The sequence below is a fragment of the Lissotriton vulgaris genome, chromosome 6 (genome assembly GCF_964263255.1).
Source record: "Lissotriton vulgaris chromosome 6, aLisVul1.2, whole genome shotgun sequence".
NCBI lineage: Eukaryota > Metazoa > Chordata > Amphibia > Caudata > Salamandridae > Lissotriton > Lissotriton vulgaris.
The window spans coordinates 458,529,103-458,548,102 of NC_141694.1; positions in this window are offsets into that span (position 1 = coordinate 458,529,103).

Here is a 19,000-nt window from a genome sequence, read left to right on the forward strand (position 1 = left end):
AAAGCCCTGCGTCACATGTGAGCGTTTCGGCGCAGGGTGGGCGTTCCGGGACAGGTGCGCCTCGCAAAAGTGGCTGAGTGAAATCTACAAGTCACTTTTAGGCCAATGCTGCGTCAAAACCCTGCGCCTGCTTGAAGCAGGCATAAGGCTTGATGCAGCATTGGACAGATAGGGCACCCCCGAGCCTTGCTGGTGCAATGCGCCACCTTTACGGCACAGATACGTCACGCATCTGTGCCATTTTTTCCCCATGGTGTGCCGCATTGTAAATGCGGCGCACCATGGGTGGCGGAGCTGCGGCGCACAATAACTGGCGGATTCCTGGGGTTGCGCCAGTTATTGTAAATCTGCCCCACATGTCTTATTCACTTATTTGATCATGAAGTCACGAGGAGGCTACTGCTAATTACATGTATGCAAACCTATTATATTGTTATAAAATTATGCATCTTATTCTTTCTTTTAGGTTGGTCTACGTACAAGAGGTAAATCTTGTTAGGTTTCTTTTAATCACTTGATTCACAAATGATACTAATAGTGAACCAACCATTGTGTAGATAGTATACATAGATTGGCCCTGAAGAATTGCCACATGATCTCACAGACACACTAGGCAAGATACATGTCGACCTTTAACTCATAGGCATATTGTTTCACCCACATCTGCACCACAAGGACCTTTACCAGCACTTCAGCCAGCGTCTTGGGATATTAAGATCTCCAAAAAAGAGCCCCACATACGGTGCCCGTCAGGCATTGCAGCGTCGGCCTGATGAGAAGCATGCCCTATGATAACTCATGAAACCCAGCCAGGTGTCTCAGGGCCCTATTTCCCAAATTGGGAGACACCCTGTCTCAATCATAGGGTCAGGGAAACAGACCTACCTAGCCTCCTCCCGTTCCTCTGTTCTTCACCTTAGGAACTACATACTTCATTAGCTTACTTGATCAATGATTAAGCTATCACATTGATTTATGAGCTCACAACAAGGAAGCACTAGCTCTTCAATATGAATTATGTTGCAAACATGCTTGGTGCCGACTAGAGGGAATGATTTTGTGGAGTGGATCATGGGATAATGCACAAATTAGAGAACTCAGTCATATGAACTGACCCACTGTATTATGATATCAACTGGTGATTGAAGCAGATCAGATGAAAGCTTAAACACCACTTCCGCTGAAACCAGACTTACGAACCGAGTCAAAGACTCTAATGTCGACACGCACCAGTTATCTTCTTTTTCTCGTGTGCACTGAATTGGTGAATATAGGACACCACAAACAGCGCATCATAACTCTTGGGCAGCAAGATTTATGTGTAATATAATATAATATAATATAATATAATATAATATAATATAATATAATATAATATAATATAATATAATATAATATAATATAATATAATATAATATAATATAACATGATATAATATAATATATAATTAATCTATTTAAACCCTCATTTTACGTTTGACCAATGAGGATGGGAGTTGTACAGAACATCCCAGTCAATTGTTAGTTTGCACCAGTTCTTCATCTGAGACAGTAGAATGAGAATATCATATACATCACTTGGTGTTTATACATCTTCTAAAGTTATTTGATTACATAAACCAGACATGATACGTGGGTTATATAAGGTCATTTCAAGCAAATAAAAGGTGGAGTTTGATTTGCCCTTTTCACATATCACTAATCTGCAAAGGCCAAATGTGTACATAGCTGCTAAAAGCATGATATATTTTCAGTCGTAATGAATTCTGACAAGCAGCACGAGAACAGTTTGCTCTTTTCTGAAGAAAGCTCATTATTTAGACTTTTGTGGGCAAGCTGTAAGAGTATCTGTTTAAACAAAAACGATATCAGCTTTAATTTTGTTTCAAGATCATTAAATGTGGGTCATTGTTTTTTGTTTTCTGCAGACCATACCACCAAATCAAAGCTCAATATTTTAGTAGCAGAGAAGATGTACTAAACAACTCCATACACCATAGAATATGAATGATAAGATGTATATGGTTATGCTTGAAGTGCTGGAGGACCATTTCATTGATTTAGAAACACCCATATGTTTATGTTTCAAACTTTTCATAATGTACTAACTGCAATTGCTTAAAAAAGCTAACTTTTATTTTAGATTAAATGTTAAATTAGTCAGGCTTGTTTAGCATCATCTAACAGCTACTTTGTAAATTGTATTTATTCCAGAATCAAAATGACTGTAAAAAGATACTTAACTATTACAATTACAAGTGACAAAGTACAATCAGTAGTGAAATTGCAATGATAAACCTATTTCGTTTACAGATATTTCTAAAAGACAATATCATGTACCACTATTCTTGTATTTTTTCCGTTGCTTTCTCATTCAGTGATTGTTTATTTGTAATATTCTATTTTTGGCGATTACCTATTGCGTGTCCATATATGATGTAGAGATGTTCCAAATATTATTGAAACTTACAGCGTCAAAATCAATTAATTAAAATGTTTTCTATTTATTGTTACAATAATTGGTCACATGTTTTTCAATAGCAGTGGCTGACTCTATTTGTTAGGCATAGTTCTCATATAGAGCAACTAACATGAATACCAGATGCTAAATCGGGTTCTTACTGATATAGCTTTTCGACAGTGTGGTTCCACTGTTTTTATGTCATGAAGGAATGCCAAGCCACACTGTTTGGGCTTTCAGGGAGCCGATCATTGGATAGGTGACTCTCTGCTCTACTTGAGAGGAGAGTGTGCAGCTCAGAGAAGAGGGGGAGGGTAATCACAGAGGGTGGTGGGGATGGAGGGCGAGCTGCTCAAAGCAGGGCTTTGTGTGTGTGGGGGCATAATATAGAATTACAGATGCATAAACATATGGCCGGGATACCCGTCACCCCCTCCCAACACAATCCCCAAGTATGGGAAGACGGAAACGGTTCTTGAACTTTTGGAAGGCGGGAGGGAGTTACCCTCCCGGCCGTATTCATTAAAAATATGAAACAAAATTAAAACATTAAAATAACAGTTTCATATCATGTACAATTTCATTTACACATTACGATGTTTATTTGCTAACCTTAACATATCTCTAATACAAAGGTTCTCCTAGCCGATTCTAAAACATCCTGTAAATGCATTTCTCAAAATTCAAATTGTACATCCTAACGTTACGGGCCAACGGCAAGATCGTAACCGGTGTCAGATCCCTAATACCAGAACTCCCCCCCTTACTTGTGAGGGGCGGGCGCACAGAGGACTGTACCTCTGTGCCAACTTCCAATTTCCCTTGTCTTAGCGGGGGCCCCATATTTACTCGACGCCATCTTGGTGGTCGTCCGAGGACTCGTGTGAGGTGTCTAGAAGGTAGCGTAGACCCCCCTCCCACCCCACACTGCTAACCACATCCGCCGCCGCGGATGTCCTGGCCCCGGGAAATTCCCAGGAGGGGCCCGTAGCCCCTCCTCCCCAGGGAGGGGCCTATGACCGCCTTCCCTTTTGGCGGCCCCATCCTTGGAGGGTACCGCCTCCCCGTGTGAGGGGCCAATGGCCGCCTCCCCCCGGGCGCTCCCATCCATAATGGGTGGCGCCCCACCTCTAGGGATCTTCCAATTACTGCTCACCGATCATGACCTTACCGCCCGACCAAAAATAAATACGACATTTTTTAACCTAATGAGGACGGAATAAACAGTTATACTGGGCATTTCAAGTATAAACTTCTAACTATGCAATAACACCTCTTTCAACTCAGCTGCGATACTTCGCCTAAGTACATGCTAAAGGAGCAACCATTTTATTGTCACATCAAACAATCCCAACTTTATTAGTAACAACCTGGAAAAGAGATAATATCCTCGTTAATCGACTTTATTGCAATACAAATCGCTGCCATCAGGGGTTGGTGGGTGGGTCAAAATCGGCTACTTGTTCCGTCTCGGGCTCACGTGCAACGAGGAGGTGCAGCTTCCAAGCACAGGAACAAGAGGATGCTTCCTTGGATTGTTGCTCCTTTTATTCTTCCTCGGGAGGGCGTGGACCCTCCTCCAACCGCCTACGGGGCGTGTCCAACGGTGTAGGTGTCTAGGACAACCCCTCTTGGGCGGGAAAAGGCGCGCCCCGGCTACGCCACTTCGGGCATACCAGCCGAGACACGCCTCCCGCCCAAAATGGTTTCCCGGGGGGATCGGGGCACCCAACCATACGTTCGGGGGGACCGAGTGGTCGCCCCTTTCCATATGGCCGGGATACCCGTCACCCCCTCCCAACACAATCCCCAAGAATGGGAAGACGGAAACAGTTCTTGAACTTTTGGAAGGCGGGAGGGAGTTACCCTCCCGGCCGTATTTATAAAAAATATGAAACAAAATTAAAACATTAAAATAACAGTTTCATATCATGTACAATTTCATTTACACATTACGATGTTTATTGGCTAACCTTAACATATCTCTAAAACAAAGGTTCTCCTAGCCGATTCTAAAACATCCTGTAAATGCATTTCTCAAAATTCAAATTGTACATCCTAACGTTACGGGCCAACGGCAAGGTCGTAACCGGTGTCAGATCCCTAATACCAGAACTCCCCCCCTTACTTGTGAGGGGCGGGCGCACAGAGGACTGTACCTCTGTGCCAACTTCCAATTTCCCTTGTCTTAGCGGGGGCCCCATATTTACTCGACGCCATCTTGGTGGTCGTCCGAGGACTCGTGTGAGGTGTCTAGAAGGTAGCGTAGACCCCCCTCCCACCCCACACTGCTTACCACATCCGCCGTCGCGGATGTCCTGGCCCCGGGAAATTCCCAGGAGGGGCCCGTAGCCCCTCCTCCCCAGGGAGGGGCCTATGACCGCCTTCCCTTTCGGCGGCCCCATCCTTAGAGGGTACCGCCTCCCCGTGTGAGGGGCCAATGGCCGCCTCCCCCCGGGCGCTCCCATCCATAATGGGTGGCGCCCCACCTCTAGGGATCTTCCAATTACTGCTCACCGATCATGACCTTACCGCCACAGGCCGGATAGTTGACCGGCTATCCGGACCCCCCACAAAACTCCTACTAAAGGTCATGGCTACACAAACTCTTTAACCAAGCTATGAAGTCTCCTATGAGTAAGACATTCCCCTCCCGGGACAAATGGACCCCATCCTCCAGATACATATGGTCCCCCCGGATACATCCATGTGGAATACAATGCAATTTTCCTGTACGAAACAACCTACCCAGTTTGTTATTAACCTTCTTTACCGACTGATTCAAAGCTGGCACAGAGAGCGCCCCCCGCCACACCTACCGAGGAATCATGTGTGACCATGCAATCGTGCACCCCAGAAAACTTCTCGCCAACCAACTTACTGCGGATAAAATTAACTCGAGAAGTACTCGTCGACCAATGGTCAACAAATCATTGCCCCCAATATGTACTATGATTACAGATGGCGGTGACCTCGCCGCCCTAACAGTCCCTCCATAAAACTTTGAAACTGGTCAATACAGAGCCCGCCCCTTCCGTGGAAGGTCACCCTGTACCCGTATTCCCCAGCCACGTGAATCATGTCACCTGCTTTGAATACGTCTGCGGCGCGCCTCACGTATGAGTGGCCAACGACCCACACCACTCTTCCCTCAGCCGGTGATCTTTGACCGCTGGTCCCCAGGTGTCGGGTCAACTGCACAGTCCGCCCCGCAAAGCCTGCTCGCGAAACTGTAAACCAAACAGAAAACAAGAAGCGTGAGTGCATGACATTAGCTTCACAACATGTGCAACCGCACATACCTTTTATAACAATTCGAGGACCAACGCCCCAACTGTTTCCCCTTTTCAACACTCAAACCCCTGGCTGTAGCCTCTGTAGCAGCCCCTATCCGGAAGGAATGGGTCCCAAAATCGCTCGGGTTCAAGCCCGCTGCCGCAATTGCCATTGTTAACACCCGCTGAAACTGAAACCTAGTCAGTGGGGTGGCGTCGGTGTGCCTCAGCAAGCTTCCCCCCCATGATGCCGCCCTCTGCGCTAAATACTCCTCCACGCATTTTTCCGGGCACATGGGAGACCCCGGAATCCGCTGGACTACCACACTGTCCCCGATCGTTCCCTGATCGGTCTTGGACCTGGCTATTGAGACTACCATCGTCTCCCCCTTAATTTGAATGTGTTCTCGACACAGACCTCCCCCCGTATCCTGCTTATTCCTCGCTACCAGTTCGCTTACCCGCATAGCCCCATGGAATGCTAATGCAAAAGCGGCCCGGAACAGCACCGTCTCTGATTGAGATGAACATGTTGCAGGGAGTACGGACATTAACAGGGACAACCTTGCTAGACCTATCGGGTGCCTCTCATCCACTCTACGACCCTCAAGGCGTTGCCACCCACGCAGTGCCTTCCTTACGAGAAAGGACGATGTGGGGTCCTGGATGCCATGAGCCCGCCCCATGAAGGAAATGGCGGCCCGGTGCCTATTGGCTGTAGCCACTGATCTGCCTGCCTGATGTAATGATACCAGAAATTTCAGGACATACTCCTCCTGCCCCCAATGCTCCCCCCTAGCTGAACCCAAAAATGACCAATAGGAACGGAACGCTCCTTCATATGCCTTCCTTGTCCTGGGTGCTAGACTCTCTCCCACAAGGTTTTGTAATCCGGGGCACCGAGAGACCAGAGAGCTTCGGGAAATGGTGCCGCCACCAAGTCCGCTGAGGGCAGAAAACCCCGGAAGGCCTGCATATGGGAACGAGAGAGTGCATCAGCTGCCTGGTTCAGTACCCCCGGCACGTGTCTTGCCCTAAAGTGGACGTTTAGTCTCATACATAGCAGGACAATTTCTTTCAGCAATCTCAAAATCCATTTGCAGCGTGCTGCCTGATTATTGATACATTCAACAACGGTCATATTATCAGACCAGAACACCACAGAGCGATCACGAAACCCCTCTGGCCATGTTTTCAAGGCCACCAGAATGGGGAACAGCTCAAGAAACCCAATGTTACCTGTGAGCCCACCATCGTGCCACCACGCCGGCCATGTTCGTGCCGACCATTGATGACCAAATATGGCGCCAAAACCCACACTCCCTGCCGAGTCGGTCCACAACCCCAGTTCCTCGGAGGAAGCTGGCGGTTTGTTCCACACGACGCGACCGTTGAAGTCCGCCAGAAATGCCAGCCATATGCGCATATCCTGGCGAACCTCTGCTGACAGTCTTGTGCGGTGGTGCCCTTCCTTGAGGCCAACCATGGCTTGTGCGATAGAGCGGGAAAAGGGGCGAGCCATCGGTATCACTCTAAGGGCAAAGTTAAGCTGACCCACAGCTTGTTGCAACTGATGGAGAGTTACTTTTCTCTCGCCGAGGCACATTTCAAGCGAGGGCTTAAATTTCATTACCTTCTCCTTGGGCAAACGGAAGCACCCCTCTACAGAATCGAGCTCAATTCCCAGAAACTCGAGTGAAGTAGATGGCCCCACTGTCTTGCCTGGTGCCAGTGGCACACCAAATCGTTTCATGAGATTACAGAATTCCCTCAAAGCCTGTGCACATTCCGTGTCCCCGGCCGCCCCCAGAAACAGAAAATCATCAAGGTAATGCATAACCTGCGTAAAGCCCGTGGCTCTGGTGAACGCCCATTGCAAAAAAGTACTGAACTTCTCAAAATACGCACAAGAGATGGAGCAACCCATCGGCATACATTTATCCATGTAGTAGCGTCCTTGAAACACAAAACCGAAGAGACGCTGATCCTGTGGGTGTACCGGGAGCAACCGGAACGCTGACTCGATATCTGATTTAGCCATCAGCGCTCCGGGCCCCAGGCGACGGCCTCATCAAAGGATGCATACCGCACCGAACAAACTCCCGGGTCAATCGCATCGTTCACCGAAAGACCCCTAGGAGCGGACAAATTATGGATTAACCTAAACTCACCTGGGTCCTTCTTGGGGACTACTCCCAACGGTGAACAAACAAAGTTAACAACTGGCGGGTTCCCATATGGTCCCGCAACCCGACCTCGGGCCACCTCCTTTGAAATCTTTGCCTGTACCACCGCCGTATTTTGTTGAACCGATAGTTGGTTTTTACACTGTGCTTCCCCCCGAAAATCCCCCGCCGGGATGTGGAAACCATATGAGAAACCGTCTCGCAACACCACGGCGGAGACATGATCAGGGTATTCGTTCAGCCAAGGGATCATTGCCATGATGTCAACGGGAGTAGGTAACGGTGCCCCTCGGTCGATATTAGACCTGTTTGGCCCCTCCTCTACCTCCTGTATCACCATTCTTGGCTCTGCACGAACTCTCGGGGTGTGAAGACTGTCCGCACCCTGCACACTCATGCCTGAACTTGCATGTCCCTTGTGGCCTAGTGCACTTGCCTCTGTTAAAGCTCCAACAGACCCCTTTTCTACCCGAGTTCCCATTATTCTTTGTGTGCTGATCACTGTTGGCGCCCGCCCGAAAGGGCGCCGCCAAATAATGGCGGGAAGGCTCCGCCCCATTCCCGCCAAAAGAAGACGACTTCGTCATGTTCGGCATAACCTGTTTCTGCCAGGAAATGGAGTCGAAACAATCCCACCTCAGGGATGAGTCATGCTCCTTGGCCTTACGAAATTTGTTATCATAACCCATCCATTGATTGCCTTCATACGTTTCATAAAATTCCATAATACGTGTCTGGTAACAAGCTAATTCCGACAATACTTCAGGCCTACGTTCCCCCATGATTGCAGTGAACATTCCAAACGCCCTGGCCCAATTAGCGATCGTTTCATCTACTCTGAAACCCGCCATTTTGGCACGCCATACACTCGGATGCAACAACTCCTTCTGATTTTTAACGTGCTCTATCTCATAGTGATCGGTCAACAGTGAAAACATGTTCACATATTTATCCGCCCAAATCCTTTCTTTCACATCCATCGGGATATGTTGGACCACCTTTTCCCTCCTTGAGGGTAACGATCCCTCCCCTGCCATTGGCAACGGCTGCTTACCCGAACCAGTAGCTGGGTCTGTTGTCGCTGCTGTTCCAACGCTTGACGCCGGTTGTTCCGAGGGAACCTGCGGGGAAACAAGAGGACAAGGTGCCTTCGCAGCATCTCTCGATTGCCGCAACTGCTTCATTATTAACCTGGCCTCCTCGGCCGTGTCTCCCGGTGCCACAGCACCCTCGTTGTTCCTGCCTAACCACGCCGCCAACTGGGCGGCCAGCTCGGGAGGCATATCCCCCTCGTTAACAGGTGTAACTACCACAGGGATCGGCTGTCCCGCATTCGGGATCGGAACTGGGTCCTCGACCGGACTGACCGGGCTCGCCGGAGGTGACTCGGGAACCGGGGCCTCCCCTCCTGCCGCCCTATTCCTGGCCCTTTTACCTCTCCCGGCAGGGACTACTCCCGGCAATGCTGGTCCGATGACTTTCTTCGGTCTACCCGTACCATTCATTGCCGCCATCTGCTTCTTCATGTTCGCCATGTCCTTCACCAGCATGCGAAGCATTTGTTCGGTCCCAACCGTCTTTCCGACCTTCTTGCCAGGCATCGTTCACGGATATTCGACTCGAGGTCCTGGATCCAAAGCTTCGGAATCACTGAAAGGAGAAACACAAAAATTACAAGTTCTCAAAATCGGCTCCTTGTTCCGTCTCGGGCTCACGTGCAACGAGGAGGTGCAGCTTCCAAGCACAGGAACAAGAGGATGCTTCCTTGGATTGTTGCTCCTTTTATTCTTCGTCGGGAGGGCGTGGACCCTCCTCCAACCGCCTACGGGGCGTGTCCAACGGTGTAGGTGTCTAGGACAACCCATCTTGGGCGGGAAAAAGCGCGCCCCGGCTACGCCACTTCGGGCATACGAGCCAAGACACGCCTCCCGCCCAAAATGGTTTCCCGGGGGGATCGGGGCACCCAACCATACATTCGGGGGGACCGAGTGGTCGCCCCTTTCCAATATATTTTCAGGATTATATCACCTTGGGTTTCTGAATCACATCATAGCTAACTTGCATTTCGCTTTGCTTGTCCATTTGCTGACATTGAGAATCCCTCATTGAAAACCATTCCTGTTACTCACTGTTACTAATCTATAATTCTGTATATTTACCATGGTACTGCCAGTGTATAGGAAGAAAAGAACTACCTAAGTACAGAGAATCTGTGAAGGCCATGTCCTTGAAGTAAAATGAGGAGAGGATGTAGGAGTAAGTTAAGGTTTGTGTAGGGGAAAATGAATGGACAGAGTGGAGATGTCAGGTAATGGAAGAAATTGACTAGTATTGCAGATCCATCAGTTGAAAAAATAGCCTTGGAAGGAATAATCATTTTTTGCAAAAAGTATTTGTATATCACTTGCTAAATTGCTGGTGTGAGGGGTGAGATACTATGTTCTGTATGTTATTTATACCAATCTCAAGTTACATATGTGCAAGAATACTATAGGAAATGTAGTACAAAGTGGACCAAGAACATTTCAATATAAATATGTCACTGACTAGATGTAAGCTATTATCACCAAAAATTATATTTACTCAAAAGTTTTTTCTTTATCTTTTTTTGACATATAAAAAACTAATACCAATACATTATATACACATTCAACAAATTGCCATATAATTCAATGCATACCACTAAATTGGTATATTTCCATAATTGTTCTTATTACATCCTAATTCAAGCATACTCCCACATGCATCCACAGCCTATCTTTTCATGTATATAATACAAACATGATGCAAAAAATAAAAACATGTATTACAGATTAGGCAAACAATTATATTTATCCATGATTTTTGTTGCAAATAGCCTCTTGGGTTATGTAGGCCTTTTTATCATGTCGGGTATTTGCACTTCAATGAAGATGTAGTATAACCAATTAGGGCAAAGCATATAGTTCAGTCGAGAAGAGCATTCATATGGGTCATGGCTAAGTTGAGTTGTGTCCTACGCGTGTTTCGGCTATGAGCCTTCATCAGGAGGCCATGTTTGATGTGAATCCTAAAAACAGGTTAAAAAAATCTGGTTTACACTTGGTGGGTCCTACTTAATATTATATTAAAAACATGGTGTGCCACAAAAAAAGTAGAAAAGTATCTCCTCAGTTCCTTAACACTTAAAGGTGCAGGGAAGGTGAGAGAAGAAAATGCAGAAAAAATCTATGTGAAGAAAGTTTGTTAAGAAAATTATTCTCTCCCTATAAGTTGCATGCAGTGGATACCGCATGTTCCCTAGTGTGATAAATAGCATGCTTGAAGATTATAACATACTAGTACCTTATGACTTGAAGTTCAGCTAGTAGTCTTAATGATGAAAGTAGACTAGTTGGTATTTTAAATCTGGCTGTAAAATTTGACTGAAAGCAAAAAACTGAGTAGTACCTTACAGTATTCAATATTTAACACTTACAGGCTAAAGTTTAGAAATATGCTTACCGCTCTAAATAGTGGATGGAAGCTTAGGGTCCAGGTAAAAGGGGAGTAAACTAGTGTCACCTTTAAAAGAAAAATAGGTGAATGATGTTTAGCAAGCGTGTTCTCTATTTACCTATGGGGACATAATTGAAGTCTCTAATGTCCAGTGCTTACAAGAAGAAAGGTAGCAAGCCTGGGTAAGACTTATGAAACACCCGGCCGCTAATGCTAAAAATGAGGTGGGACCCATTGAGATTGGATTTGCTACTAGATGGGGTCTATGGCTAGCAACTTGCTATGAAACTGTAAACCGCTCCGACGTGTAAAGTCCTTGTATTTTTTTCCCCTTATTGAGCGCTATCGCAGTTACACACTGAGGATGAAAGCCTCTGGCTTGCTGGCGTGTGGTTCCTCTAATCACCAGCCTGTATAGATCCGTCTCCCGATCAGATAGCGAGCACACGCCGTTGAACTTCCTGATTGTCTGGTATACATCGATCACATCATTATGATGCTTATGGGTCTTCCAGGTTAGGGATACACAATGTTGCAATGTTAACGTGGGTATTAAAGTATTGAAAAGCCTCTAAAGTTTAGACTTAGATGGAAATATCGCATAGTTAACGGCCTGTTCTATCGTTTTAAGGTATATGTGATTGGACAATAATGGAAAAAGAAGAGGTGCATATAATATTGCTAATGCAGACTTGTACAAAAAATCCCAATAGTTTTTTGCGTGTGGATCAATTGAAGATGCATTTACGAATAGTAATCAATCAATCAATCAATCAATCATAGCATTTGTATAGCGCACTACTCACCCGGAGGGTCTCAAGGCGCTAGGGGAGGGGGGGTCCGCTACTGCTCGAACAGCCAGGTCTTGAGCTACTTCCTGAAGGCGAGGTGGTCCTGGGTCAGGCGGAGGTGAGTTGGGAGGGAGTTCCAAGTCTTGGCGGCGAGGTAGGAGAAGGACCTTCCCCCTGTGGTGGCTCTTCGGATGCCGGGGACGGCAGTGAGGGCGTGGCCGGTCGATCAAAGCTGGCGTTTGGGAGCGTAGAAGTTGAGGCGGCTGTTGAGGTATCCTGGGCCTTGTTTGTGCAGGGCTTTGTGTGCGTGGGTGAGGAGACGGAAGGTGATTCTCTTGTTGACCGGGAGCCAGAGCAGGTCTCTCAGGTGTCCGGAGATGTGGTTGCAACGGGAGATGTCCAGGATGAGTCGTGCTGAGGCGTTCTGGATCCGCTGGAGTCTCTTCTGGAGTTTGGCGGTGGTTCCGGCGTAGAGTTAGTTGTCGAAGTCCAGTCGGCTGATGACGAGGGCCTGGGTGACCGTCTTCCTGGTCTCGGTGGGGATCCACTGGAAGATCTTGCTTAGCATGCGTAGGATGTTGAAGCACGTTGAGGAGACGGCGTTGACTTGTCTGGTCATGGAGAGGGAGGATTCCAGGATGAAGCCCAGGTTTTGTGCGTGGTCTGTTGGTTTGGGTGCACTGCCTAGGGAAGGGGGCCACCAGGAGTCGTCCCAGGGTCTGCTAGGCGGGGTCCTCAGAGGGGCGAGGTCGTCTGCTCAGTCGCTGATTCACTTCGTGAGGTTGGTGGCCGCTTGGCTGGGGTTCGTTGCGCTGGTGGGTGGGTTCTTGCTCAGGGAGGTCGCGAGCTGGTCGGCTGTGATCTTGTTCCAGCTTCTGCGTGCAACCTGTTGCTGTTGGTGGTGGATCGTGGTCCTTTTGAAGCTGAAGTAGACGCAGCTGTGGTCCGTCCAGTGGAGTCCGGTGGCGTGGCTGAAGGAGATGTCCATTCTGGATGAGAAGACGGGGTCGAGTGTGTGTCCGGTGTAGTGGGTGGGGGTGGTCACCAGTTGCTTGAGTCCGAGGGTAGCGAGGTTGTCCAGCAGGGTGGTGGTGTTGCGGTCGTTGTTGTTCTGCAGGTGGAAGTTGAGGTCCGCGAGAAGAATGTAGTCAGCGGAGGGGAGGGCATGCGGGCTGACGAAGTCGGCGATGTCCTCGCTGAATTGTGTGCATGGTCCCGAGGGTCTGTAGATGAGGGTGCCTCTGACGGTGGTCTTGGGGTTGATGTGGATCTGGAAGTGCAGGTGCTCAATGGCGGCAATCTTATCATGATAGTTTAAGGTTAGGTAGCATCTGAAGTCTCAAGGTGCATAAAAAATACCACATAACTGAGAATTCAACCTTAGATCTTAAAGTTTGTTTGATTGGAAGACAGTGATATATGGATTACGAAGTTCATTTGTTCCAATCGGGATTCTCTATAAATTACACAGGACAATGTGATTCCAAAAATACGCGAAATGCAGGTGGAAACAGAAATAAAAATTTCCATTCAGAGATATATATTACAGGATAACCTATCCATGATCACTAAGACTTATGGCGGTACATGGTGAGTGTGGGATCAAGTTCTGTATATTATATTATGATGGCTTCATGTATTTCATAAGTGCAATTCATGCAGGTTACCATGGATGATCTAAAACACAGACCTAAGTTGGCCAACCTCTGACATCTTAATTAGTGTGTTAGTGCATAGTGATGTAGAATCGCTACCATATTGTGTTCTATTTCAGATCATAGCTGTGCATACTGGATGACTACAATTCTATTATGGAATATGTGTATGTTACCTGGTAGCCCATATCTGACTATGAAAAGACATAAAAGTAGCACATGTTTAGGTGTTGTTATAATTGGTAACCTGATTCCACTGGATTTTGTTGTTCATCCCATATTTACATGTGTCTAACATGAATATGCAGTAGACCTCTCTCTGTTTCTGTATTTCTGTGCTTACACTACCAGCATTAATACGTATTTTTTCAAGGATCAGCCATCTTATATCTTGTGTGGTATATCGTGCCTACATAAAGGACTAGATTTAGGTGGGCTAATACCGGTCGGTAACGGCCCAAAATTGGTACATTTTCTGTTACCGAACCGGTATTTAGCCCTTTGCGATGTAAGAGGCTGAATTTAAGGATTCGGTAATTTACCAATTCGTTATTTTGAGGAATCAGTAAAATACCGATTCCTTAATTTAAGTACAAGTTGGTGGTAAATAACGAATACCTTAAAAAAAGCAATTTTGTGCTTTTTTAAAAGTTCCATGTGGCAGACATACATGCCTTTAGGGCATGTATGTGCGCCACATGTGCACACATGCACGATTCAGGGGTGCAACAGAGTGACAATGTGACACCCTGCCACCTTTGAATATGCTCCCCCTACTACTGATTCGGTATTACCGAATCTGTAATACTGAATGGCTTCCCATTCATTCCTATGGGCCTCCAGGCCAATAGGAATGAATGGGAAGGTATTCCTTATTACCGATTCAGTAAATACCGAATCAGTAATAACGAATATTACCGAATTGGTAAAATTTACAGATTTTTTACCTACATTCTATTTACCGATTCTTAAATACAGAATCGGTAAAATTCGGTATTTAGGAATCGGTAAATAGAAATTACCTACATCTAGCCCAAAGTGTATAACTAATGGTGCATTCAGTTTTTTTGTTGGAATGGCTGACCTGTGTTCTCTGAGTCAGGTTGTCATGGAACATGAGATCTCCCCCACATATCCCTGGATGCAGGGACACAAGATTAAATATACAATACTGGTAGTTTTACAATTAGTCATAGTTTTAAGAGAGAAATGTGTACTATTAAGAATATAGGCCTGAGTTTCTATGACCAATTAGCATGCAACACATGCCATGCATTTATAATTACCAATATGTGGTTTGTTTCCCAATATAGATGTTTGGATGGTATTTTTACATGTTTTTGTCATACGTGATCGCACTATGAGATCTTTCAGATTTGTGTTCTTTCTGTGTGCAAAAAGAGGCTTTGATATATGTGTTCATTTATCTTTAGTTGCATTCAGAATATGCCAGTTGGAATTGACAATGCAACAAATATTTTCATTCATAGTTGAATGACGAGTGACAAATACCAAGCTGGAATTCTGTTTGAGATTTTGTTGGGATGAGAGATGTCTGTCGTAGTAGCCTGCTCTCTTATAGCTATTGAATACTAACCATTTTAGATACCCCCTGTTGATTTTTATTTTTTAAATTTTATTTTATTTGAAAGGTTTTATATAGCGCTGGCTAGACCCGGAGGTATCTGAGCGCTTTACATGAATATCAGACCATAATTACAGGTTACATCATTACAGAGGTTACACAGTCATTAGAGCATTAGAGGATTATATCACCTTGGGTTTCTGAATCACATCATAGCTAACTTGCATTTCGCTTTGCTTGTCCATTTGCTGACATTGAGAATCCCTCATTGAAAACCATTCCTGTTACTCACTGTTACTAATCTATAATTCTGTATATTTACCATAGTACTGCCAGTGTATAGGAAGAAAAGAACTACCTAAGTACAGAGAATCTGTGAAGGCCATGTCCTTGAAGTAAAATGAGGAGAGGATGTAGGAGTAAGTTAAGGTTTGTGTAGGGGAACAATGAATGGACAGAGTGGAGATGTCAGGTAATGGAAGAAATTGACTAGTATTGCAGATCCATCAGTTGAAAAAATTGCCTTGGATGGAGTAATCATTTTTTGCCAAAAGTATTTGTATATCACTTGCTAAATTGCTGGTGTGAGGGGTGAGATACTATGTTCTGTATGTTATTTGTGCCAATCTCAAGTTACACGTGTGCAAGAATACTATAGAAAATGTAGTACAAAGTGGGCCAAGAACATTTCAATATGAATATGTCACTGACTAGATGTAAGCTATTATCACCAAAAATTATATTCACTCAAAAGTTTTTTCTTTATCTTTTTTGACATATAAAAAACTAATACCAATATATTATATACACATTCAACAAATTGCCATATAATTCAATGCATACCACTAAATTGGTATATTTCCATAATTGTTCTTATTACATCCTAATTCAAGCATTTTTCCACATGCATCCACTGCCTATCTTTTCATGTATATAATACAAACATGATGCAAAAAATAAAAACATATATTACAGATTAGGCAAAAAATAATATTTATCCATGATTTTTGTTGCAAATAGCCTCTTGGATTGTGTAGGCCTTTTTATCATGTCGGGTATTTTCACTTCAATGAAGATGTAGTATAACCAAGTAGGGCAAAGCATATAGTTCAGTCGAGAAGAGTGTTCATATGGGTCATGGCTAAGTTGAGTTGTGTCCTACGCGTGTTTCGGCTATGAGCCTTCATCAGGAAGCCATGTTTGATGTGAATCCTAAAAACAGGTTAAAAAAATCTGGTTTACACTTGGTGGGTCCTACTTAATATTATATTAAAAACATGGTGTGCCACAAAAAAAGTAGAAAAGTATCTCCTCAGTTCCTTAACACTTAAAGGTGCAGTGAGGGTGAGAGAAGAAAATCCAGAAAAAATCTATGTGAAGAAAGTTTGTTAAGACAATTATTCTCTCCCTATAAGTTGCATGTAGTGGATACCGCATGTTCCCTAGTGTGATAAATAGCATGCTTGAAAATTATAGCATACTAGTACCTTATGACTAACAGCTTGATTCATGTACAGGCCGTTTTGCGTGGCCCTAATAGCGAATCATAGCGACTCGCTATTGAGGACACGCAAAACGGCATTCATGTAGGAATTGCTAATAAAATAGCGATTCCTACATGTTCTTTATTTGCGAGTAGCAAATTGCTACTCGCAAAAACTCCCCATTCATTCCTATGGGCCAAGAGGCCCATAGGAATGAATGGGGAGTATCCCTTATTTGCGAGTAGCAATTTGCTACTCGCAAATAAGATAGCGATTTTAAGGGTGCCAGGGGTGTCCAAAGGACGCCCTGTAGCACCCCTAAAATGCACATTTGAACAGGTGTTGCGCACACACATGTCCAAAGGACATGTGTGTGTGCAACATGCAACTTAGAAAAATGCTTTTAAAAGCATTTTTCTGAGTTTTTGCTATTTACCGACAGGTCTGACCTCTCGGTAAATAGCGGCTCCAAAAGTGCAAAATTGCAATTTCTTGATGTGTCATGAATAGCATTTGAGGAATCTCTATTAGAGATTCCTTAAATGCCATTCCTCGCAAATATGCGATTTCTTAAATAGCGATTTTTGCATTTGGGATTGTGAATACCAAATGCAAAAATCGCACTCGCAAAGGGCCAGATTCTCAGAATCTGGCCCTTTTGCGAGCGCTATTGCCTACATGAATCAGGCTGTTGAAGTTCAGCTAGTAGTCTTAATGATGAAAGTAGACTAGTTGGTATTTTAAATCTGGCTGTAAAATTTGACTGAAAGCAAAAAACTGAGTGGTACCTTACAGTATTCAATATTTAACACTTACAGGCTAAAGTTTAGAAATATGCTTACCGCTCTAAATAGTGGATGGAAGCTTAGGGTCCAGGTAAAAGAGGAGTAAACTTGTGTCACCTTTAAAAGAAAAATAGGTGAATGATGTTTAGCAAGCGTGTTCTCTATTTACCTATGGGGACATAATTGAAGTCTCTAATGTCCAGTGCTTACAAGAAGAAAGGTAGCAAGCCTGGGTCTTACTTATGAAACACCCAGCCGCTAATGCTAAAAATGAGGTGGGACCCATTGAGATTGGATTTGCTACTTGCTTCATCCAAAAAGATGGGGTCTATGGTTAGCAACATGCTATGAAACTGTAAACCGCTCCGACGTGTAAAGTCCTTGTCTTTTTTCCCCCTTATTGAGCGCTATCGCAGTTACACACTGAGGATGAAAGCCTCTGGCTTGCTGGCGTGTTGTTCCTCTAATCACCAGCCTGTATAGATCCGTCTCCCGATCGGATAGCGAGCACACGCCGTTGAACTTCCTGATTGTCTGGTATACATCGATCACATCAATATGATGCTTATGGGTCTTCCAGGTTAGGGATACCCAATGTTGCCATGTTAGCGTGGGTATTAAAGTATTGAAAAGCCTCTAAAGTTTAGACTTAGATGGAAATATCGCATAGTTAACGGCCTGTTCTATCGTTTAAAGGTATATGTGATTGGACAATAATGGAAAAAGAAGAGGTGCATATAATATTGCTAATGCAGACCTGTACAAAAAATCCCAATTGTTTTTTGCATGTGGATCAATTGAAGATGCATTTACGAATAGTAATCAATCAATCAATCAATCATAGCATTTGTATAGCGCACTACTCACCCGGAGGGTTTCAAGGCGCTAGGGGAGGGGGGGTCCGCTACTGCTCGAACAGCCAGGTCTTGAGCTGCTTCCTGAAGGCGAGGTGGTCCTGGGTCAGGCGGAGGTGAGTCGGGAGGGAGTTCCAAGTCTTGGCGGCGAGGTAGGAGAAGGACCTTCCCCCTGTGGTGGCTCTTCGGATGCCGGGGACGGCAGCGAGGGCGTGGCCAGTCGATCGAAGCTGGCGTTTGTGAGCGTAGAATTTGAGGTGGCTGTTGAGGTATCCTGGGCCTTGGTTGTGCAGGGCTTTGTGTGCGTGGGTGAGGAGACGGAAGGTTATTCTCTTGTTGACCGGGAGCCAGAGCAGGTCTCTCAGGTGTCCGGAGATGTGGTTGCGACGGGGGATGTCCAGGATGAGTCGTGCTGAGGCGTTCTGGATCTGCTGGAGTCTCTTCTGGA